Raw genomic sequence first — 25,175 nt, 5'->3', positions numbered from 1 at the left:
GCATTATCAACTAATACACATAAGAATTGTAAGAATTTTATGTATGTATTATAAAGATTTATAACTTGTCCTTCAATCAAAATTCCAACTGTGCTTTGTCTCAGGCACAATGAGTCCTAGGTCATCAGTTATTGTGTCATTGTTCATGCATTTAATTCTCTGACATTTCTCTCTCTTAGGCAGTACGATCTACAAAAAAGAAAGAAAGAAAAAAGTAAAAGCTATTTCTGGCTAGAGCTGGAAGATTAAAAACATTCTTTACTAAATGGACACGTTTGTATTCTCAGCAGACGAGATAACCGAGATTGTAACAGGAGGAGGGAGGGAGGGAGGGAGGGAGGGAGGGAGGGAGGGAAGGAAGGAAGGAAGGAAGGAAGGAAGGAAGGAAGGAAGGAAGGAAGGAAGGAAGGAAGGAAGGAAGGATCAAAACTGGGAATTCATTGTATATCCCAACGTACCCCAACGAGGCCGTTGACGTCATGTCCCGGTGTCTGGAAGCCGTACGGGTCTGGATGGGGAGGAACAGACTTCGGCTCAATCCCTCGAAGACCGAGTGGCTGTGGATGCCGGCCTCCCGGTACAGCCAGCTTACTCCATTGCTGACTGTTGGGGGCGAGTCATTGGCCCCCACAGAGAGGTTACGCAACTTAGGCATCCTCCTGGATGCACGGCTGTCTTTTGAAGATCATCTGACGGCCATCGCCAGGGTTTTTTTTTATCAGGTCCGCCTGATTCGCCAGTTGCGTCCCTTTCTGGACCGGGTTGCACTGCGCACAGTCACCCATGCCCTCGTCACATCTCGCCTGGACTACTGCAATGGTCTCTACATGGGGCTCCCCTTGAAGAGCACCCGGAAGCTCCAACTGGTCCAGAATGCGGCCGCGCGGGTGATAGAGGGAGCACCTTGTGGCTCCCATATAACACCTATCCTGTGCGGGCTACGCTGGCTCCAGGTGGTCTTTTGGGTGCAATTCAAGGTGTTGATTACCATCTTCAAAGTGCTCCATGGCTTAGGACCGGGCTATTTACGGGACCGCCTACTGCCACAAACAGCCTCCCACTGACCTGTGTGCTCCCACAGGAAGGGCCTCCTTGGGGTACCATCGGTGAAACAATGTCGTCTGGCGACCCCCAGGGCTAGGGCCTTCTCTGTAGGGGCTCCTGCCCTCTGGAACGAGCTGCCTCCAGGGCTTCGCCAACTCCCCGACCTCCGGACTTTCCGCCGTGAACTGAAGACTCTTTTATTCCGTCGAGCTGGGCTAGCCTGATTAAGTAATTTTAAATGGGGTTTTAGTTTTTATATTACTTAGTTTTTAATTTTGGCCACTATTTATATAAATTTTAGTTTTGTTTTGATTGTATATTTATTGTATCTTTTAAATTGGCTGTTAACTGCCCTGAGTCCTTCGGGAGAAGGGCGGTATACAAATGAAATAAATAAATAAATAAATAAATAAATATATATATATATATATATATATATATATATATATATATATATATATATATATATATATATATATATATATATATATATATATATATATATATATATATATCCCAAAGGAAGATAATCTTGAATTTAATCTAAACATCTCCACTCCCCAGGATGTGTAAGTAGAGAAAAAATTATAATCCCTCTTGCTAGGCCAGGTTCACACAGGTCTTAATGTTGGTTTATCAGATTTTTTTTAAAAATAATTTTATTAATAATACAAATTTAAAAACATTGGACATGGTTTGACTTTCCCGGTTTACAACAAAAACCATTCCTTATTGCTGTACATATTTATATTAGTTATCACATTTCAGACACGTGGGTTCTTTCACCTGTGAATGTTACATCAATGCCCAGTTCATTCGTATCTATCACAGATGACTAACATAAAAATTACTAACCATTCAATTCATCAATAATCCTTTATTCCAACATTCTTCCTCCTCTCCGTCCAATAATAAAATTTGTTACAGATTCCTGATTCGCTCTTATCCTTGAGTTCCAGCGTCAACCTGTCCATTTCCACACAAGTTAATATTTTAGCTAAAACTTCTTCTTCTATGGGAGTCTCTTTATTTTCCGTTTTTGTGCAAAGGCCAATCTTGCTGCTGTTAATATATGTAACATTAGATAAATTGTACCCTTATTGTACTTGTCCTTTATAATAGCTAATAAAAAGAATTCTGGTTTTAATTCTATATTTTGTGTTAATATCTCTTCCAACCATTGTTTTATCTGTTGTCAAAATTTTTTAGCTTTTGGGCATTCCCACCACATATGATAAAAGGTCCCCAGTAATACCTCACACTTCCAACATATTGATGAATAATTTTTGCTAATTTTTGCAAGTCTTGTGGGTAGGAGATGCCACCTATAGAACATCTTGTATAAATTTTCTTTATACGTGGTAGCTAGAGTAATTTTTAAATTTTTTTCCCATAAATCCTGCCAATTGTCTAAATTGATGCCATAGCCGAAATTTTTACTCCAAATTAACTTGGTTTCTTTTACTTGTTCCTCTAACATATCCTGACCCAATAAATAATGATATATTTTCCTTATCATCTTCTCCTCTGTTCCTAATAAAGTTTTATCTAATTCCATTAGTTCTGTTTTTATGCCCCATTCTTTTTTGTCTTTCATATATTTTGATTGTACTTGGAAATACACCCACCATTCAAGTTCTATTCCTTCTTCATTCAGATTTTTCCTAGATTTCAATTCTCCTCTTTCATTTAACAAATCTTTGTATGTAAATACTCTTCCTGACTTGATAAAATTTGGGTGTGTAAACATCTCAAGTGTCGATATCCAATTCGGAACTTCCATGTAATTACATTGCTTAGTTTTCACCCAAACATCTAGTAGTGGCCATCTAATAAAATGCTCCTGGAAGTACTGGTGAATCTTGTGTTTCTCTTCCCAGAGAATGGTGTGCTACCCTATTTGCATGTCATGGCCTTCCAGCATTAAAAGCCTCCTATTTTTTAGCTGTATCCAATCTCTGGATACAGTGATGTTGCTGTTGCTTGATAGTATTTTTCCTAGTCTGGAAGGCCAAATCCCCTTCTTTCCTTAGAATCCTGTAAAAGTTTTAGTTTAATTCTCAGTTTTCTGCCTTGCCGATATGATGTTGTTTAAGTTTCTGAAAAATTTCTTTTCTAATTTGATTGGAATACATTGAAATAAAAAGAGTATTTTGGGTAGTACATTCATCTTTATTGTCACAATTCTCCCCATAAAGGAGAGTTGCAATTTTTTCCACCTATTTAATTTAATTTAATTTAATCCAGTTTAATTTGGTCAATTAATTTATCGTAATTGTCTCTTTTGAGTGTAATACAACTTGCCATCATTTGAATTCCTAGATACTTTTTTTGTTGTCTGAATGTTTATTTTCTCCACCAATTCCTTTTCTTGCAATTTAGTCATATTTTTAAGTAGCATTTTCATTTTTTCCTTGTTTATCTTCAGGCTGGCTACTTCCCCATATTCTCCCAGTACTTCCATTAACCCTACATCAGATTGTAGGGGCTCTTCTATAATAAAAACCAGGTCATCTGCAAAAGCTTGTGCTTTAAAGATTTCTTTCTTAATTTCTAGTCCTTTAATATGTTCATCTTCCCAAATTATTCTAGTCAAAATTTCTAAAGATAGTACAAACAATAGCGGCGATAGTGGACAACCTTGTCTTGTGCCTTTTTGGATTTGGAAACTATTAGTTGTTTCTCCGTTAATTACTACTTTGGCTTCTTCTTTTGAATTGATTGCTTTAAACATATTTATAAAATGTTCACCAAATTCCATATAACTTAGCTGGTTCAACATAAATTGACATTTAACACTGTCAAATGCTTTTTGTGCATCAACAAATATTAACACCATTTGCTTTTCATTGTGTGCCTCATAATATTCCAAGATGTCTAGTACAGTCCTGACATTATTTCTAATTTGCCTCTTAAGCAGAAAGCCATTTTGATTGGTATGAATGAATTCTTTCAAAAAAAATTTTAGCCTTTCTGCCATTATTGTCATGAAGATTTTATAGTCCAAATTTAATAATGATATGGACCTATAGTTTTTAATAAGTGTCAGGTTGGAATTTCCCTTGGGAATCAGTGTGATAGTCGCTTCTCTCTATGAGGCTGGTGTCTTTGCATCTTTCAAGACTTCATTAAACACCTCTAACAATGTGGGGCCTAATGTCACTTGGAGGTTTTTGTATATTTCAGTTGGTAGTCCATCAGGGTCTGGTGTTTTGTTATTTTTTGGGGGGGGGGGTTATTGCCTCTATTAATTCTAAATAGAATTTGACAGTTTTGACATGTCAATTGGACAACAGCTCACTTGCAGAGTGTATGGTACCAGGTTCAGTTCCAATTAAGAGGAGCTAAGTAGCAAGTGATGGGAGTCTGATGCACTGCAATCAATAGACCCATATATAATGACATAAATACCTTGACCGATAGCAGAAAGCTTCTTCTAAGCTTTTTAGCACAGAGGGATCTCATACTGCTTATTGGCAGAGAAAGGTTTCTTTTGAAATTGAGAAACTGGTGAGACATTAGGAAACAAACACAGAGACTGTGACAAAATGAAATCCGAGAGCAGTGGCCCCTAACCTTTGGGGCATCAGGGACTGGTTCCTGGCATGCCACAGACCCCTGGCCTAGAGCAGAACTTCTTCCCACTGATTGAGGAATACTTCTGATTTATAAGAGCCATGGTGGCACAGTATGCAGTATTATAGGCTAACTCATTGCTCACTCCAGGAGTTTGATCCTCACTGGCTCAAGGTTGACTCAAATTTCCATCCTTCTGAGGTTGGTAAAATGAGGACCCAAATTGTTGGGGGCAATATACTGACTCTGTAAACTGCTTAGAGAGTAAAGCACTATGAAACGGTATATAATTGTAAATGCTATTGCTATTCTGCTCTATCTTAGGGACCTCCCTAGTGCAAACTGCGCTGTAAACTCATCACCCCCCAAGTTCAAATGTTCTCAGTTTGCACAGTTTATTTAGGCTGCAAAGTTAAGATTTTGTCAAAGCAAAATCTGATTTTCTGGACTCCAGAACTTTTATTGCTAAGTTATAGAGCTTCCCTAAGGCATATCTTTGTCGGAGAAAAGCAACAATATTTTAGCATGTTACCGATCCATGAAAACATAGATGCCTTCCTCTGAATTCTTACTCTGATGGAAGCTGTCAACAAATCTATTTTATCTATTTTGCTTCTGTCCCCTTCCCCCCTCCAAAGTTTTATAGCTTGCATTATGATTTTTTTTAAAAAAAGTAAGTCAATAACTACTTTTTGTTTATATAATGCATTTATTTTATTTATTATTGAATTACATTCCACATTCTTATTTATTCAAACACTTGAGGCGGCTTCCAATACTACATTAGTTGCAGAGTTATTTTAGCATAAAAGAGATGGATACAAGGGAACGCCAGCATCTTATCTTTTTTTTTTTTTAATTATGAACATAAATACAAAATGTGATAATAGACTTGGCTGCAGGACTATAGAGCCACCTACTGGTCTTAGACAGTTTTCCTTCAGAAATGCTGAAATTTTCTTATAGCATCATCGTCCCGTATGTTGGATATTTCTCTTGGCAATTATGTCACACGCTGCAACCAAATGAACTCTGTGGAAGCCCTGTGTACATATCCTTGATATAATTTATTTAATAATCATTCTACAATATTCCAGAACAATATGAATCATTAATGTATTTAATGGGACATAATTTAGCAGTATCTTCAGCAAACGTCAGTAACATCAAAATGATGGAATGCACACAATAATATTTATTATGTGCTGGCTTCCCTGTATCAGATGTCACATCAATTGTGGGATAATATCACATTATGTCACTTGCCCTGTACCCAGTGGTGGGTTTCAAAAATTTTTACTACCGGTTCTGTGGGTGTTGCTTGGTGGGCGTGGCATGACTTGGTGGGCATGGCATGAGAAGGATACTGTAAAATCTCCATTCCCGCCCCACTCCAGGGGAAGGATACTGTAAAATCTCCATTCCCTCTCCAATCCATGGGGAGGTTACTGCAAAATCCCCATTTCCTCCTTATCAGCAGGGACTCAGGAGGCAGAGAATAGATGGGGTCAGGGCCAGTCAGAATTTTTACTACCAGTTCTCCAAACTACTCAAAATTTCAGCTACCGGTTCTCCAGAACTGGTCAGAAGTTGCTTAAACCCATCTCTGCCTGTACCTCATCTACATAGCTTCATCCAAGATATGGATGTACAGGACTGTAATCCTGAAGTATTAGTTTTGGCTCCAAAGCAGATTTCTCTAGTCATTCTTACCTTAGAACAGGTAAATTCTAAGTTCAAACTCACAGCCTGCAGGCCAGCTGCGTCACATGCAGGCCACGCCTACGCCCGGTTTAGCAAAGGGAGAAAATGTCCCATTACGTCACATGATGTTGCTGTGACAATGCGAGTTTGACACTTCTGCCTTAGAAGACGCTTCCTACCATCTCTCAGAGATGGAACTCAAAAAGAATGAAGAGTTTCTTCCATATAACCAACAAGAGCATCTGTTCTTGTCTTTTAGGATTCTGCAAAGAGAACAGAATCTCACAAGCCGCAATGTGCAAATATGAAGGGCCTGAGATGTTTTCTCAAGTTACTTTCCTGCCTGGGCTCAAGCTCCTCTTCTCTGGCCATTGTCTCAGTAGTAGTTCTTTGTCCTATCCTTCTCCATCAGGATACTGGAAGACACAACTAGAACTGCAGGAAGTGACAATAAATGCATGGGTGAGGACAAAAAGGGGATTTGGTGGGGTAATAATCAAGCAGTTTGGGCAGGAAGGATTCATACTTCCAGACTTTTGGCACAAATGGATTATGCTGGCACAAATCATACAACAACATTGGTTTTACATAAAGAAGATTATTGAGTGAAAATTATCAGTCTCATAATAACAAATTTGCTTAAAATGAGGGAAATCTGTATTACCATAAGGATAGTTATGCACAAGCCTCATCCTTTCTCCTGCCTAGCTCTCTCCAGATAATGATAACATTACGAATTTCCCGTCCCCATCAGTGACAGCCAATATTAAGAAAAGAGTCAGAAAAATAGTTATCACTTGTTAAGTTCGGGCAGTAACGAGGCTGGAGACCAGGGTAGTGACAACAGCTCTTTAATATATGGTGAACCCAGCAACCGGGCTGGGGAAAAACCTCTCCTTATATACAGTTTAGCCGGCGGCTTCAACCAATCAGCAACGTGCTTGTTTCCCGCCAAAACATTTAAAGATACATTACACTCCTTCCCTCCCAGAAAACACTTTACCAATATTTACATGATATTTACATATTATTTTTCAACGTAATCACGCAAATAGACTGGGCGTCTCCTGACTCTTTCGGACCTGCGCAGTTCATTCCCTGGGAGTGGGTCGAGCTGACCGGAGGGGCTGTTTGCTCCTCTCAGCTCCTCCTCTAGGCCATCCGGCCCTGGATTATTTGCAGAGTCGTCCCTGCTGTTTTCTAATGGAACCTGTTGGCGTCGCTGGACCTCCGGGAACTCAGATAAGTCCTGCGATTTTCCCGGGTTTGAGTCAGCTGTGATTCAAACATTGTATAGTCAGGGCCTGTTTCGTCTAATTCGGATTGTTTGGCTATGCGTCTTCTTATTTGGTCTATGTGGCGCCTCCATACCCGGCCGTCCTGTATCTCCACCAAGTATGATTTTGGACCTGTTATGTTTAGGATTTTCCTGCTACCCAGGTCGGGCCTTCACCATAGTTGTGTGCCCACACTCGGTCGCCTAAGGCCAAACCCCTTCTTTCCTTAGAATCCTGTAAAAGTTTTAGTTTAATTCTCAGTTTTCTACCTTGCCAGATGAATTTCAATATGATGTTGTTTAAATTTCTGAAAAATTCTTTTCTAATTTGATTGGAATACATTGAAATAAAAAGAGTATTTTGGGTAGTACATTCATCTTTATTGTCACAATTCTCCCATAAAGGAGAGTTGCAATTTTCCACCTATTTAATTTAATTTAATTTAATCCAGTTTAATTTGGTCAATTAATTTATCATAATTGTCTCTTTGAGTGTAATACAACTTGCCATCATTTGAATTCCTAGATACTTTTTTGTTGTCTGAATGTTTATTTTCTCCACCAATTCCTTTTCTTGCAATTTAGTCATATTTTTAACTAGCATTTTCATTTTTCCTTGTTTATCTTCAGGCTGGCTACTTCCCATATTCTCCCAGTACTTCCATTAACCCTACATCAGATTGTAGGGCTCTTCTATAATAAAACCAGGTCATCTGCAAAAGCTTGTGCTTTAAAGATTTCTTTCTTAATTTCTAGACCTTTAATTTGTTCATCTTCCCAAATTATTCTAGTCAAAATTTCTAAAGATAGTACAAACAATAGTGGCGATAGTGGACAACCTTGTCTTGTGCCTTTTGGATTTGGAAACTATTAGTTGTTTCTCCGTTAATTACTACTTTGGCTTCTTCTTTTGAATTGATTGCTTTAAACATATTTATAAAATTCTCACCAAATTCCATATAACTTAGCTGGTTCAACATAAATTGACATTTAACATTGTCAAATGCTTTTTGTGCATCAACAAATATTAACACCATTTGCTTTTCATTGTGTGCCTCATAATATTCCAAGATGTCTAGTACAGTCCTGACATTATTTCTAATTTGCCTCTTAAGCAGAAAGCCATTTTGATTGGTATGAATGAATTCTTTCAAAAAAAATTTTAGCCTTTCTGCCATTATTGTCATGAAGATTTTATAGTCCAAATTTAATAATGATATGGACCTATAGTTTTTAATAAGTGTCAGGTTGGAATTTCCCTTGGGAATCAGTGTGATAGTCGCTTCTCTCTATGAGGCTGGTGTCTTTGCATCTTTCAAGACTTCATTAAACACCTCTAACAATGTGGGGCCTAATGTCACTTGGAGGTTTTTGTATATTTCAGTTGGTAGTCCATCAGGGTCTGGTGTTTTGTTATTTTTTTTTTGGGGGGGGGGTTATTGCCTCTATTAATTCTAAATAGAATTTGACAGTTTTGACATGTCAATTGGACAACAGCTCACTTGCAGAGTGTATGGTACCAGGTTCAGTTCCAATTAAGAGGAGCTAAGTAGCAAGTGATGGGAGTCTGATGCACTGCAGTCAATAGTCCCATATATAATGACATAATTATACCTTGACCGATAGCAGAAAGCTTCTTCTAAGCTTTTTAGCACAGAGGGATCTCATACTGCTTATTGGCAGAGAAAGGTTTCTTTTGAAATCGAGAAACTGGTGAGACATTAGGAAACAAACACAGAGACTGTGACAAAATGAAATCCGAGGGCAGTGGCCCCTAACCTTTGGGGCATCAGGGACTGGTTCCTGGCATGCCACAGACCCCTGGCCTAGAGCAGAACTTCTTCCCACTGATTGAGGAATACTTCTGATTTATAAGAGCCATGGTGGCACAGTATGCAGTATTATAGGCTAACTCATTGCTCACTCCAGGAGTTTGATCCTCACTGGCTCAAGGTTGACTCAAATTTCCATCCTTCTGAGGTTGGTAAAACGAGGACCCAGATTGTTGGGGGCAATATACTGACTCTGTAAACTGCTTAGAGAGTAAAGCACTATGAAACGGTATATAATTGTAAATGCTATTGCTATTCTGCTCTATCTTAGGGACCTCCCTAGTGCAAACTGCGCTGTAAACTCATCACCCCCCAAGTTCAAATGTTCTCAGTTTGCACAGTTTATTTAGGCTGCAAAGTTAAGATTTTGTCAAAGCAAAATCTGATTTTCTGGACTCCAGAACTTTTATTGCTAAGTTATAGAGCTTCCCTAAGGCATATCTTTGTCGGAGAAAAGCAACAATATTTTAGCATGTTACCGATCCATGAAAACATAGATGCCTTCCTCTGAATTCTTACTCTGATGGAAGCTGTCAACAAATCTATTTTATCTATTTTGCTTCTGTCCCCTTCCCCCCTCCAAAGTTTTATAGCTTGCATTATGATTTTTTTTAAAAAAAGTAAGTCAATAACTACTTTTTGTTTATATAATGCATTTATTTTATTTATTATTGAATTACATTCCACATTCTTATTTATTCAAACACTTGAGGCGGCTTCCAATACTACATTAGTTGCAGAGTTATTTTAGCATAAAAGAGATGGATACAAGGGAACGCCAGCATCTTATCTTTTTTTTTTTTTTAATTATGAACATAAATAGAAAATGTGATAATAGACTTGGCTGCAGGACTATAGAGCCACCTACTGGTCTTAGACAGTTTTCCTTCAGAAATGCTGAAATTTTCTTATAGCATCATCGTCTCTTATGTTGGATATTTCTCTTGGCAATTATGTCACACGCTGCAACCAAATGAACTTTGTGGAAGCCCTGTGTACATATCCTTGATATAATTTATTTAATAATCATTCTACAATATTCCAGAACAATATGAATCATTAATGTATTTAATGGGACATAATTTAGCAGTATCTTCAGCAAACGTCAGTAACATCAAAATGATGGAATGCACACAATAATATTTATTATGTGCTGGCTTCCCTGTATCAGATGTCACATCAATTGTGGGATAATATCACATTATGTCACTTGCCCTGTACCCAGTGGTGGGTTTCAAAATTTTTTACTACCGGTTCTGTGGGTGTTGCTTGGTGGGCGTGGCATGACTTGGTGGGCATGGCATGAGAAGGATACTGTAAAATCTCCATTCCCGCCCCACTCCAGGGGAAGGATACTGTAAAATCTCATTCCCTCTCCAATCCATGGGGAGGTTACTGCAAAATCCCCATTTCCTCCTTATAAGCAGGGACTCAGGAGGCAGAGAATAGATAGGGTCGGGGCCAGTCAGAATTTTTACTACCAGTTCTCCAAACTACTCAAAATTTCAGCTACCGGTTCTCCAGAACTGGTCAGAAGTTGCTTAAACCCATCTCTGCCTGTACCTCATCTACATAGCTTCATCCAAGATATGGATGTACAGGACTGTAATCCTGAAGTATTAGTTTTGGCTCCAAAGCAGATTTCTCTAGTCATTCTTACCTTAGAACAGGTAAATTCTAAGTTCAAACTCACAGTCTGCAGGCCAGCTGCGTCACATGCAGGCCACGCCTACGCCCGGTTTAGCAAAGGGAGAAAATGTCCCATTACGTCACATGATGTTGCTGTGACAATGCGAGTTTGACACTTCTGCCTTAGAAGACGCTTCCTACCATCTCTCAGAGATGGAACTCAAAAAGAATGAAGAGTTTCTTCCATATAACCAACAAGAGCATCTGTTCTTGTCTTTTAGGATTCTGCAAAGACAACAGAATCTCACAAGCCGCAATGTGCAAATATGAAGGGCCTGAGATGTTTTCTCAAGTTACTTTCCTGCCTGGGCTCAAGCTCCTCTTCTCTGGCCATTGTCTCAGTAGTAGTTCTTTGTCCTATCCTTCTCCATCAGGATACTGGAAGACACAACTAGAACTGCAGGAAGCGACAATAAATGCATGGGTGAGGACAAAAAGGGGATTTGGTGGGGTAATAATCAAGCAGTTTGGGCAGGAAGGATTCATACTTCCAGACTTTTGGCACAAATGGATTATGCTGGCACAAATCATACAACAACATTGGCTTTACATAAAGAAGATTATTGAGTGAAAATTATCAGTCTCATAATAACAAATTTGCTTAAAATGAGGGAAATCTGTATTACCATAAGGATAGTTATGCACAAGCCTCATCCTTTCTCCTGCCTAGCTCTCTCCAGATAATGATAACATTACGAATTTCCCGTCCCCATCAGTGACAGCCAATATTAAGAAAAGAGTCAGAAAAATAGTTATCACTGATATTACAAAATGTATGCCCTTGAGAAATGATATAGACTAAGCTAATCACTTTTCCAAGTTTGCATTGTCTTTTGACGTTCAAAATAGGGATTAGTGTTCTATAAACATAAATAAACCAAAAAGCACAGTTGGGGAACATCAAATAGGAAACACTGCTCTGTATTATAGAGAAGAAAACAATTCTTGTTTTGATAGGCAATCCATACTTCCCATAATGAATTAGCAGGTCCAAACTGCCAGAAGGTCCTTGAGGATAGGAATGGGCATTTATTGATTGATTGATTTGATCTGATTTATATTCTTTCTTCCAGGAGTCAAAGTGGCATACATATTTCCTCTACTTTAACTCCCACAATAATTCTCTGGTAACATAGTTTGGGCTAAGAGAGAGATTGGACTATCTACCCCATCAGCTTTCATGGAGGATCTTAAGTGTATCTCCCTGGACTTATTCCAACATTCTAGGCACTGCATCATGCTGAAATCATAGATGTAGATCAGGGGTGCCAAACTCAAAGTCCAGGGGTTGGATCCGGCCCACAGGGTGCTTAGATCTGGCCCATGGAAACACCGCCCCGCAGTGCCTCTGCCAGCAAAAAGGGAGCTCAGAAAGGCAGTGTGTGACCCTCCCAGGCTCTGTTTTGGGCTGCAATGGCCTCCTGCAACCCTCTGCCAGTGAAAATGGACATTTTCAACATCACAGTTGAAAATAGAGCCTCAATGAGTGAAATCAAGCTGGCCACGCCCACTCTGGCCATGCCCTCCCACGGCCCCCCAAGGTCAAACGCAACCCTGATGCGGCCCTGAGTGAAATCGAGTTTGATACTCCTGATATAGATTAACCTACACGGTGCTTTATATTCATTTTCCAAAGCAGCAAAGAAGAGAGATACCCAAGTGTGGTTGAGTTTCAAAATGTCCATGCATTCTGGGTAAATAACAGACTCTTTATGATGTGTATGTGTGGGGGGGGGGGCGCAGCAAATTATTTCTGATGTAATTATAGGCTATTAATTACCCTCCCAGTCTCCTTCTCCTACCCGAAGCCCTAGCACTATTTATTATAGCGTACATGTTGAACAAATCAAAATCACACAGAGAACTACGAGCGTATGTTTTATAAATTGTCTCTCATGCTGCCGCAACAGTGAGAAAAGGTGGAAAGCAATATCATGATTAAAATGACTATCAAACTCTTGCTAGCTAGGCTGTATTTGAAATGGTGAAAATTACAATATAAATGCTCCAGTGTGCAATTGGCTTACTGAATATATTAACACAAGTCTAAGGAGAATCGATAGTCCCTCACGCTGTATTTGTTTCCTTGTTGATACACAGTTTTTGTAATAACAGCACAGAGTGATTACAGTAAAATAAGATAATACGTTAACTTTTTGAGGAGCTATAGATTGAAGCCCATATATATTTGGCCAAGTTTCCAAAGAGATAAATCAGAGCAGCTGTCAAGACACCAATATAGAGCTAATTTATTTCCTTGGAAATGTGAGGATGTGATTTCAGATGCCATCTCAGTGATGAATAAGCCACATTCTGTAATCAGTCACCCAACATAAACTATTATTTAGGAACTATTGGAAAGTGAGCCAGCAAACATATGTTTCCTTGAAACAGTGCTCATAATGGCTATGGAAATACATTGTTATTATCTCAATCAAGATTAGAATACTGTACAACGTATGCATTTCTGCAAGTGCTGGCTCAGCTGTAACATTCACAAATGCCATAAATTGGAAAAAAAAGGGTAGGTGTTTCCTAGGCATGCATGAACTGCAGTGCATGCGCACACAAGCATAAATAGCCACCAATTACTCCCATTGAGTAATTATGGTGGGGCCTCTGGTGGCTCAACAGACTAATGCAGTCTGTTATTAACAGCAGCTGCTTGCAATTACTGCAGGTTCAAGTCCCACCAGGCCCAAGGTTGACTCAGCCTTCCATCCTTTATAAGGTAGGTAAAATGAGGACCCAGATTGTTGGGGGCAATAAGTTTTATTTTGTATATAATATACAAATGGATGAAGACTATTGCTTGACATAGTGTAAGCCGCCCTGAGTCTTCGGAGAAGGGCGGGATATAAATGCAAATTTTTTAAAAAGTTACATTTTAGGGGAATGTTGAGTAATTGTCGATTGGGCCATTAGTTGCTTGTCTTTAAGCCCCTCAAAGGGACTGACTCTAGAGGAGTATGATCTGCTGACATCTTAATTCTGATGTCTCCAAATATGATGGACTTTTTTTCATAATCCATGGTAATTCATCTGGAAAATCCAAAGAAGAGAAAGGTTGGCCTGGAGCTTTTCCAATTTTTTATTTAATTTGTTAGCTATGATCAAGTTGTTCTGATGATAAATTCAGATGCTGCTCCAAACTTACTTGTGACCCTATTTTTTCAATATGTGTTTCTGATTAAAATATAGTAGTATTCAGTTTCATCCCCATCTTGACTTTTGTCAACTTTACAATTGCCCATTTAATAGAAGCCCAACAACAGAAGGTGATCAACTGCTAAGAATGTAGTTCTTTGCTGCCACAGCTGATTTCTAACCAAGGTATTGCTCCTAAAAGCAAGAACAGCAATTCAGGCAAGTTTAATTCTTGGGTGTTCAGTTGATTGCCTAAGTAAGTACACATTCCAAAATGCTACGCAGCACTTCAGGTTTCTTTTTTTCTTTTCTTTTTTAAAGTTTTTTATTAGTAATTCAAATTAAAAACAATTGACATGGTTTAACGTATCTGGTTTTAAGCATTGTCATCAAATTTAAGCTAATAAATGATATACTTCTTTATCTTTGTATAAATCTACATTACTTCTTATATGTCAAGTATGTAGGTTAATTCCTCCTAAACAGCTACATCCATAATCAATATAATCATATCTCACATACAGGTTTAACATACATTGACATATCCATTTCTAGACATTCACTACACCTTCATCTTGGCATTCCTGCTCCTGTCCAACCATTCATAAAATTTAGTCCAGATTTCATAGTACGCTGATTCACTTTTGTCCTTGAGCTCCAAGGTAAGTCTGTCCATTTCTGCACAATTAAAGATTTTAGTTAGCACTTCTTCCGAGGGGGTTTCTTCACTCTTCCATTTTTGACAAAAGCTATTCTTGCTGCTGTTAATATGTGTAGACACTTCAGGTTTCTGATGGGATACCAGAGAACAGGTGGAGGTGTGTGAAACCAGGAAGGAAACAGGAGGATGTTTTCTCAACATTCAGTGTAGCGGGATGATGTAAAGCTAGATTGAAGATGGCATGTCCTAGCCACACTCTTTCCTTAGTTCATGCCTAGTGACCAAGCTAGCATCCAGTTAAGGTCACATTTGATGAGACTTTTAGGTCTCATCAAATTATTTCCCTATGTCGGGTCTTTTGTTTACACAGTTCTTACCCTGCTACTTTTTGTACTGATGTATAATTCTATAACACATAAAAGATCAACTCTGCAGTATCCGAGGCTACTAAAATACTCTGGTGTTCACATTAAAAAACACTCCAGTTCAATGCTCATGTCCACAATCCCAAACTACTTTTTCCTTTGCAGCTATAGTATTCCTCGGCAACAGTTGTTTCAACGAATGAAGAAATTCTGATAAATTTTCAGCATTTCAGACTAGCATATTTATATTAAACAGGACAGAAGCTCAGGGACTGAAAAAAGCCTACCAGCATTAATTATGCATCTCCATACTGGAGATGTTGTTCCTTCTTTCTTTCTTTCCTTTCTTCATTCCTTCTTGCCTGCCTGCCTGCCTGAAACTCTTCCCTCTCTCCTTCTCTTTGAATTTAGAATTTAGAGTAACAGAATTGAAAGGGACCTTGGAGGTCTTCTAGTCCAGCCCCCTGCTCAGACAAATAGTTGTCCAACCTCTTCTTTAAAACTTCTGGTATTGGAAAATTCTCTAGTTCTGGAGATAAGTTGTTCCACTGGTTAATTGAACTAACTGTCAGGAAATTTCTTCTTAGTTCTAGGTTGGTTCTCTCCTTGATTAGTTTCCATCCATTGCTTCTTGTCCTGCCCTTTCTATTCCTTCCATTTTGCTCACTACTCCACACCAATAAATATCTATGAATTGAGAAAGTTTTCTTTCATTCTTCCCTGATACGAGTAGAAGAAACATTGGGAATGAATGAACAGATGAATGATGCTTTTAAAGGATGCTAAAGGGGAGCTGCTTTGGTATAGTGGTCAAGGCACCAGGCTAGAAATTGGGAGATCCTGAGTTCTAGTCCCACCTTGGGTACAAGCTCACTGGGTGCTGTTGGACCAGTCACTCATTCTCAGCTCTAGGACAGAGGCGAAGGCAAACCATTTCCAAAAATCTTGCCAAGAAAAGGACTCATCCAGGCAGTTGCAGAAGGCAATACAAAGGAAGGAAAAAATGTTTATGGTTGCAGACTTGGGTTGCTGAAAAACATGGATGCTCATGAAAATAAACCACTGCTCAAAAGGGGGATATTTGCTTACAGAATGCAACTTTTTTGGTAACGCCTAAAACAGGGATTATCTCTCTTTTCCTTTTTTTACCTTTGCCTCTTCGTTCTTTTTTTCCCCCTTCCTCTCCCTTCAAGGCAATTCTCCCAATTTTCACCCGCTCTTATCCTTTTATTGTTATTATTTTTTGCTTGGGGTTGCTTCTGAGGGAAGAAGGGCTGTATTTTAGTGGACAGCAATTATTTGTGTGTAAGAGATAGAAAAAGAGCATATGCAAATAAGGGATAATTAATATTTTATAAGTAATTGTAATTAATAATTCAATTACTGAATTAAGAGCCACGCCGGCACAGTGGTTAGAATGCAGTACTGCAGGCTACTTCTGCTGATCGTCAGCTGCCAGCAGTTTGGCTGTTTCAATCTCACCAGGTTTAAGGTTGACTTAGCCTTCCATCCTTCCGAGGTGGGTAAAATGAGGACCCAGATTATTGGGGGAAATAGGCTGTCTCTGTAAACCGTTTAGAGAGGGCTGTAAAAGCACTGTGAAGCGGTATATAAGTCTATGTGCTATTGCTACTCTCTGTGTGTGCATGCACATTTGTGTGCCTTCCTTTTTAGGAGGCAAAATCAATTTCAATTCAAGGACATCACCCCTTTAGTTAAATAGATCATTGTGAGGCTAATGGTTGCTGAGAGTGACCAGGAGAAATGGGGGTGGGAATTAGAGGGAGAGATGCGGTCTAGGGGACAATCAGATAAAAGGCGGAGTAGCCCACAACTGCTTAATAGGCAGAGAGAGAAACTCAAAAAGGACCCTCTCAAATTTATTAGTCAGTTAAAAAAATAGAGTGAGATTTGTACTTTCAAACTTGCAAGGTTTGGTTACAGTAAAGTAGAATTAGTTCATCTGATCATGTTTCTTGTCTGAACTATTTGGGAAGATTGACAGGTTCTGGCATGTGTACAATATTTCTTTTTCTGACAAAAAGACACAAACTACACCCTATTTTGTTATCGGAGGCAAAAGTGAAGGGACTAGAAAAGAGAGCTGCTGCACTAAAATTCACTAGGAGAAAAAAAGAGGTTCTTGAACAGGAGAGCTGTGACTTTCCTGGAGGGGAAAAGAAGTGAAAAGAATACCAAAAAATGGGGGGGAAGCAACTCTTTGATAGATGAAAGTCTACAAGTCAAAGAAGATACAAAATGATCAGGAGGCACTCAGTATGATTGGAAATCAGGGACCAAAACCACACTCTTCCTCTAGAGGATTATCAACAGCCATCTAAGCAAACTATGGCATAAGGCATTGTAGAAGACATTGAGAGCCTTAGACAAAAGAAATGTAGGAACCCCCCTGAGAAATAGTGCACATGTCATGGTGGTGGGTGATTCCCCAACTTCATTTGTCTGAAGGTGGAAGAACGGAGAATTCTGTACCTAATCTTTATCCACATGGAGAACCTGGTTGAACAAGTAAAGGTGATTGGCACCTTGTAGAAAGTAATCATGTTGCCCTTGAATTTGAGATGTTCATAGGAGATGAAACTGACAAGAATGTCTATTTCCAAAGAATGGATTTTGATAAACTCCAGGAGAAGGTAGATCAGGGCTCAGATCCAAATTGGTCCTGAATGAGTTAGTGGAAGTGATGGAGAACCATTCTCAGTAAACTTTAGAGTTCCTGAGGACCGACAAGTTCCCAAAAGATGAGGGGAGATCAAATGTCATCCCTGCCTTCAAAAGGGAAAATGAGAAGAACCTAGGAAACTACAGACAGTCAGCTTTACTTTTATAATAGGGAAGGTCTTTAAATTGATGAGCAAGCAGCATATTCGTGAACACTTGGATAGGCATGTAGATCAGGGAAGTACCATAGGCATCATATATCTGGACATCAGCAGAGCCTTCTCAAAAGGATCTCGTTAGTTTCTTCTTCATAAAATTGTAATATATATATATATATATATATATATATATATATATATATATATATATATATATATATATATATATATATATATTAAGTTATACTAGTTAGATAGACTTATAATTGGCTGAATGACCACACCCAAGAATGTATCTTACTACACTTTAAGTTGGAGGGAAGTATAAATAGTGTGACACAGGGTGCTATTAGAATAGAATAGAATGGAATAGAATTTTATTGGCCAAGTGTGATTGGACACACAAGGAATTTGTCTTGGTGCATATGCTCTCAGTGTACATAAAAGAAAAGATACGTTCATCAAGGTACAACATTTACAACACAATTGATGGTCAATATATCGATATAAATCATAAGGATTGCCAGCAACAAGTTATAGTCATACAGACATAAGTGGAAAGAGATTGGTGATGGGAACAATGAGAAGATTAATAGTAGTGCAGATTCAGTAAATAGTCTGACAGTGTTGAGGGAATTATTTGTTTAGCAGAGTGATGGCCTTCGGGGAAAAACTGTTCTTGTGTCTAGTTGTTCTGGTGTGCAGTGCTCTATAGCGTCGTTTTGAGGGTAGGAGTTGAAACAGTTTATGTCCAGGATGCGAGGGGTCTGTAAATATTTTCACCTTATGACCTTATGCTGGTCAGCACCATTACCAATTACCTAGATGAGAAGTCATGTAAAAGTCTACAGATGACACAAAGCTGGGAAGAATGATTAAAACTATAGATGAAAGAGAAGATCCAAAGAGATGTACAATGGACCCAAAAAAATAGAATGGAATATTAACAGGTGGGAGGAATATAAAATTCTGCACCTGAAAAGGAAAAATAATGTAAGTCACAAGAACAGGATGGAGGAGACTTGGTTTCAGAGTAGCACACATGAAAGGAATTTGGATGTTCTTGTTGACTGTGGGTTAAGCATAAAGCAGCAGTATGATGCAGCTGTTAAAAAGGCAAAGCTCTATTTGGGTGCGTTAAAAGGATCTAAGAGTCCAAGGGAATAATAATTCTACACTATATTTGAAGTATGGTGTTTAGTTCTGGACAACACAATTCAAATGGGACAATGATAAACTGGGACAAGAGTAGCAGAGGGCTACCAAGATCCTCCAATGGTGAATGTTCTAAAAGTTAAGTCCCATGAGGAATAAGTAAAGGATCTGAGAGAGACAACTGAGTAGAGATATGATACCATCGTCAGATATATGAATGACTATCACACGGGAAAAAGAAATGGACATCTTCTACCCTGTTTCCCCCAACATAAGACATCCCCTGATAATAAGACCCAATTGAAATAAGGCCAAGCGCTTATTTCAGGGTTCAAAAAAATATAAGACAGGGTCTTATTTTTGGGAAAACATGGTATGGGCTCATAGAGCAGAACCAATGAGTTAAAATCACAATGAAAGAGGATGAGACTAGTATTAGGAAGAACTACCTGACTGTACAAGGTGTCAGCCAGGGGAACAAGCTATCACATAGAATGGTGAACTTTTCTGGTAGTGTCAAATAGAAGCTTTGTAGTCAAATTAGCAGAGAGTTGGGCTAGATAACTTCAAAGATACCTTCCAATTCTATGATTCCATGGAAACTGCACATAATTCATTCTCTATGTGTGCAGAGCCATTGAAACTTTGATGAATTAATATTGTAACCAATATAAATACTCTTCCCACTTTTCCATTAGGTATTTTGATATTTATGATGGCATGGAGAAGAACCCTAGAGTTATTTTTTTCCTAATTTAACTTGTATGTATGTGGTCCAACTGGTCTTTATGGTGTTTATTATAATCGGGAGACAAAGGCAATTCAAGCCTGGAAGATGTGATTTCTTCAAGAAAAGAAGCCCTATCTTCAATTTTGGCCCTTCCGTCCTGAACTAGAAATAAGGTTCAGTGTGGGTTTTTGCTTCTGCCAGAGTTTGTTGCAGCACACACAATCAGACAATTCAGCAGGATTCAAAACTTCTTTATATACATAACAACACATAAGGCATGTATACAATACCCTTGTAGGTTTTTCCGCATTGTAGAGAAGGGAAATAGCAAGTACAAACACAGGCTGGAAATGGAAGAACAAAATGGAGGCCAGCAAAAGGAGGCAAGCAAATGGAAGCAGCAAAATGGAGAAGGCAAAGTGAAGAAGGGAGAAGCTAGTGTCCTCAAGCTTATATACAGAACAGTTAAGCCACGCCCAGGCTCCAAACTGTCTCTTATGGCCCCCATACAACAAATACTATATTTCAGTTACCAAACAGTCCCCCATTGGCTGACCTGTTGCTATGCCAGTTCCAGTTCATGAATACATTTACACTGAAAGCTTCCCTTTCCTGATGCTACTTTTCCCGCACTTGTTCTTTCTGTGCGGCCTTCATTTTGAATGCATGCTGAATCAGATATTTTGCTGCCCTGCACTTACTGATTGCCATAATCACCATTTTCTACAAGAGATTTAATTTATTCTGATTATCACCTGCTTCCTGTTACTCACACCATCCAAGTCCTGAAACACGATGTCCTGTTTCCAGCGAACCCACCTTCAATTATTAGCTTTTATTGGAAAAAGCAGTAATTTCAAATCATATGCCATAGTCCAATCAAGGCACAAATTGTATGTCTTTTTCCTTATTTTCCAAAGTCACCCAGACTTTGGAAAATGCAGGTCTATCTAGCTTCTTCTTCTTTCTGTCTGTCTCCCTCCCTTCCTCTTTTAATGGAGTCCCCAATTACTATTTTATTTGACAGCCTTGGATTCTTATTTTACATATTCGGTTAGAGAACAGAGCTTGGTACAAGTCCTGTTTAAAAGAGTGTCTTTCTTTTGTCACCTTAAGGATGAGTTTGCCACAAATATATTAAGCTGGAGAAATTCATTGAGACATGTTACAATGCTGGCTTACAACCAAAGGTCAGGAAAACAGATTTAAATTCTATTCTTCTGCCGCAGAGAGGAAAATATCCTTTCAAACATCTAAAGCAAGGTTAAGTCAACAGACGCTTTAGAGTTTTTCACCAAGGTGCCTCTATTCAGAGGGGGGAAAGGATGTATTTGTACAATACTTTACTGTCGGTAAAATAAGAGCGTAGAGGCCTCAATAGTGCTTGTTCCAGTCAGTTTTGATACAGATAAAAACAGTGAACTGACTACCTACAAATATCAATGCACTCATTCAAGGGAACCAGGTGGCATGCATGCCCCTTCTTCAGATCTAAAAAGCAATCCTGCAAAACTTCTAGAAAGTTCTCCAACATGAAGGGACTGCAATGACAAAGGCTCAGGAATAAAAAAAATGTCGTGTCCCACTCCTCCGCTGATGGCCGGGTCAGGGAAATCCGAATCAGACATGCCTCTGCAACTCTGCCCAAAGTCCTAGCAAAGTCCTCAAGGCAGGCAGGAGACCAGAAAGTGACTTCAGCAAGATATGTATGACTTTGCCTGACTCAGAGAATGCCAGAAAGCAGATCCTTTATATAGGCCATGGGGTGTGGCTCCATGATTCAGCACTTATCCAGGCCTGCCCCTCCCTTCCTTCTGACGCCGCCGCCTATCAATTCTTCTGAAGCGAGGGTCACTAAAGTCGGCAGCTGTTGGTAATTGACCTCCCTCAGGCTCACATGCTGTGGGGGAGGGGGAGGGGTCTAGTTGCTCTGTTTGCCTGGGCATGGAGCCAGGGCTGGGGCCGCGAGGTGCTTCCTCCTCCTCAGCCTGTCTGGGCATGGAGCCAGGGCTGGGGCCGGGAGGTGCTTCCTCCTCCTCAGCCTGTCTGGGCATGGAGCCAGGGCTGGGGCCAGGAGGCATACTAGGACATTCCTCAGCGTTCGGAAGCAGATAAGAAGGCCCCGGCTGCGGTGAGAGCGGGCAAGACACAACAAAAAAATGGGACCATTGTCAAACACAAAGAAGTGGACAAGACTATTTGCATATTTTTCTTCAGTCTTCATAGCCTGATTTAGAAAATAAGCCAAGTTCTTGGTCACTGAGATGACCAAGTTTATTTCAAGCCAAAGCTACATTTGCTTGTAAGCTAAAAAGCCACACCTCCCCTCCTTACCACTCATGCAGCAGAATGGGACAATTGGCCACAACTGCCTGGCCCCAACGACTTCACCCCAGCCCCCCACCACCCTCCAATCTGGCCCCAGTTGACCCACCATTGTTGGCACTGCACTGCCACTCTTCCCCTGCCGCTTCCAGGGAGGAAGTGGCAGGAGAAGAGTGACAGGGGAAGGACCACCACTGTGGGTCAACTGGGGTGGGGAGCTGGGGTAAAAAGAGTGGGACCAGGTGGCTGTGGCCAATTGTCATAGGCCCCCATGTAGATTCCTTAACTTCTTTCATCCTGTCCTTTTCTTTATATCACATTCATCAGCAGGACTGGATGTAATGAGGGCAACTGTACTAGGCCATAGCTAGAGCAAAGAAAGGGCTCAATAATAATGATACAATACTGCACTGAGTGGTGATGTTAATGATACTGCATTGCATATACTTGGGGACCATATATTTTACATCAAGAACTGCATGGAAGAGGAAAATTAGAAACACCTGCAAGGGATGATGGTTCTATTTTAGGGTTGTACAACCTAGTCAGAGGGCTTCATCCACTGATCCAAAGGCCCACTCCAAACCTGCTGCCTAAAGCTGTAAAAAGAAGTTTAAAGAGAAAAGAGCTGATGACTAGCAAGATGCATAGATGCAAGTGGTTAAAACCAAAAGGTGTTTTTTTTCAAATTTCTGTTCTCAAATCTCTTCCAGTCCTGCAGCCATATACACAGATAAGAAGGCCCGGCTGCGGTGAGAGCGGGCAAGACACAACAAAAAATGGGACCAGGTGGCTGTGGCCAATTGTCATAGGCCCCCATGTAGATTCCTTAACTTCTATCATCCTGTCCTTTTCTTTATATCACATTCATCAGCAGGACTGGATGTAATGAGGGCAACCGTACTAGGCCATAGCTAGAGCAAAGAAAGGGCTCAATAATAATGATACAATACTGCACTGAGTGGTGACGTTAATGATACTGCATTGCATATACTTGGGGACCATATATTTTACATCAAGAACTGCATGGAAGAGGAAAATTAGAAACACCTGCAAGGGATGATGGTTCTATTTTAGGGTTGTACAACCTAGTCAGAGGGCTTCATCCACTGATCCAAAGGCCCACTCCAAACCTGCTGCCTAAAGCTGTAAAAAGAAGTTTAAAGAGAAAAGAGCTGATGACTAGCAAGATGCATAGATGCAAGTGGTTAAAACCAAAAGGTTTTTTTTTTCAAATTTCTGTTCTCAAATCTCTTCCAGTCCTGCAGCCATATACACAGATAAGAAGATTCCCAAAGAGGATTCTGTTGAACTATAAACCAATCTATTCCCATGGACATCAGTGGGTGTGCATCAGAGATGGTATTCAGCAAGTTCTGACCAGTTCTGGAGAACTGGTAGCATAAATTTTGAGTAGTTTGGAGAACCGGTAAATACCACCTCTGACTGGCCCCGCCCTCATCTATTCTCTGCCTCCCAAGTCCCACTGATCAGGAGGGAATGGGGATTTTGCAATATCCTTCCCCTGCCACGCCCACCAAGCCACACCCACAGAACCAATAGTAAAAAAAAATTGAATCCCATCACTGGTGTGCATCTCCCTAGTTTTAGTCTCAGAACCCTACCTCTATTTAAAAACATGATCAGTGCACTTTGGTAGCCCATCCTGCCTTAACATGTCTGCTCAGCTGCAATTGGGGGAACCCTTCCTTCCAAGCCACAAAAAGGGAAAAGAAAGAGCTCAGAAATGCATTGGAATGACTTCCAATTGTTATATTACCTAAATTCAGAATATTGGGAGCGGTGGGGGGTGCTGTTTCGTTGTTTTCATCTGATGAAAAATCCAGTTCCCAGTCAGCCTGTCAACCCCGAAGCTGTTCTGGCTAGGGGGCAGGAAGGGTGTTTCCTTTTTCCTTTTCTGAAGTTTTCTATTAGGGATTCTGTCACATGGCTTCGGGCTTGACAAAGCTTGGAGCTGGAGGGGGGAGGGTTGTAACTAAAACAAAGTGGTTCATTCATGGGTCAAGGATATTCCAACCGCCAGCTGGCTGGAGGTGGAGGAAGGAGTTGCCAAGGAACCAGCCAGTGGTTGGACAATGTCATTTATTGATTTGTGGGGAAAGTGAAACTTTCAGTTTTATTGAGGTGGAAAACCCGGGAAAATTCACCGGCTAGTGCCAGGATGATGTCTCCTAAATAAAAACTGTTCTTTGAGAATCTGCCCCAGAGTTCTTTTTTGAAATGGGGTCATTACTTGGAATCCTGACACAGCCATTGTTAGATGCTATACACTCCTTGGCAGTTAATCAAGTTGCTTTCATTTTTTAAAAAAATCGACTTAATTTGGACATTTTCCAGGATGCTAATTTAATCCCAATAACACTTAATTGTAATGACTGCAGCTTTAATAGGTACGGTAATTCTAGGAGATCTTTAAGTGGGTATATCAGTGTTGCTGCAGGGGTATAGTAGGTAGAAACGTAATGTGGCAGATTTAGAGGCTCTCAGACTAGCATTCAAGGAATTGGATGACTAACAAGTCAGCGTTGGACCTGCCTGACTTACCAGCTAATTGTATCTAAAGTTATTGCTGTAAAATGGTCTTGTTCAAGCCTTGGGGAAACGTCAGGAAGCAACATAGAAGCTGGCAACCAAACTCAAGAGAGAAGCTAAAGCAAAACTCCATGCTTACAGCATCTACTCTGATTTTTACTAAAACCTGGAAATCCATTAAGTGAAATGTAGGCACAGTTTGGTATGAATTAAAGCTCATTCCATCAAAAACAAAAAAACCCCCACTACTGGCTTAAACTGTTTTGACGTCATCACAA

At 39.8% G+C, this 25,175-nt stretch overlaps 1 long non-coding RNA gene across 1 annotated transcript in view; it reads right to left on the bottom strand.

Annotated features, from left to right (window-relative positions):
• Positions 1-24,196, bottom strand: part of LOC131192406 (uncharacterized) — an 87,587-nt gene extending 63,391 nt beyond the window's left edge. The window contains exon 1 of the long non-coding RNA XR_009153732.1: positions 24,125-24,196. This is a non-coding gene — a long non-coding RNA (uncharacterized LOC131192406). The remainder of the gene's footprint in view (positions 1-24,124) is intronic.
• Between the last annotated feature and the right edge of the window lie 979 nt (positions 24,197-25,175).

The sequence above is a fragment of the Ahaetulla prasina genome, chromosome 2 (assembly GCF_028640845.1).
Source record: "Ahaetulla prasina isolate Xishuangbanna chromosome 2, ASM2864084v1, whole genome shotgun sequence".
Classification (NCBI taxonomy): Eukaryota; Metazoa; Chordata; class Lepidosauria; order Squamata; family Colubridae; genus Ahaetulla; species Ahaetulla prasina.
Note: the sequence above shows the minus strand (reverse complement) of the source record. Positions and strands in the feature narration are given on the sequence as shown.